Genomic DNA, 1,105 nt, shown 5'->3' on the forward strand with positions numbered 1-1,105 from the left:
GGCCCTTCAGAAGCCTCAGATCTTAGCTTTGTAAATCTAGGGGGGCCTCACCCCCACCCATGTGTCCCAGCAAACAGGGGTGGCCGGGGTCAGCTGATGAAACCAGACAGACAAAGTAGGAGTATGCTGCCAAGCACAGCGGGCAGTGTGGAGTTGGATATGGCCGGGCTTCTCATAATCTCTAATGGGCTCATGAGTGGATAATCCTGGCCAGGTGTCAGGGAATCCTTTGGCCACGCAAACTCTGTTTTGGGGATCCTGCAATGGTTTAGGAGTATGGTGGGGCTATCAGAGCAAGGATGGAGTTGGCTGGAAAATGGGGAGATGGTTAGGGAGGCGGGGGTGGCATGGGTTGGGAATGTATGTGTTAGGTTGTGGGGTGGGTGTGCTTGCTCCCTGCCGGACCCTCGGGAGGAAGAGTTCCCCTTGGACACAGAGCAGGGCAGTGGCTCCACCGAGCATTGGAGGAAGTGAGCTTTCCTGGCCCTTTTCACCCCTGGAGTAGCACTTTGATTTTTCAAAACCCTGAACACCCATCCACACATGGCCCATGGAATGGAGTAGGTTCTTCAGTCTTGAATTCTGGCCTCCAGTCTGGACACACTGTGTACTCTTTCTTATGCATTTGAGACCCATTGTGTGCTCCTGGTTGTGTTAAGAAAGGCTTGGCCACTAGGCCCAGTGTGTGCTTTTGGGTGTGAAGGGCATGTTAGAACATCTACTGTGTGTTTTTGGTTGAAATAGGCACACTGTGTACTCTTGGGTATATTATTCAGGGATAAGCCAATAGACCTAGTGTGTGCTTGGGCATACTATGCCCTTGTGTGTCTTTGGATGTTTTATATTCACTGTGTACTCTTGAGAAGTTCAGTTCATGTGGGCCAATAGACCTACTGTGTGCTCTTGGGTATGCTAGTCAAGGGTGGGTCAGTAGACCTACTGTGTCTTTTGGGGTGTATTAGGCAAGGTCAGATGGAACAAGTGAGGTTGTCACCACTAATAGGGTTTGCTTCCCAGGGGTCCCCCTCGTCTTTCATTTTGGGGTAGATCAGCCTGCTCAAAACAAAAAGCAAAATACTGTTCTCTATCATGCAGGGAAGCCTCA

The sequence above is a fragment of the Dipodomys merriami genome, unplaced genomic scaffold, assembly GCF_024711535.1.
Source record: "Dipodomys merriami isolate MVZ:Mamm:240054 unplaced genomic scaffold, mDipMer1.0.p SCAF_1071, whole genome shotgun sequence".
NCBI lineage: Eukaryota > Metazoa > Chordata > Mammalia > Rodentia > Heteromyidae > Dipodomys > Dipodomys merriami.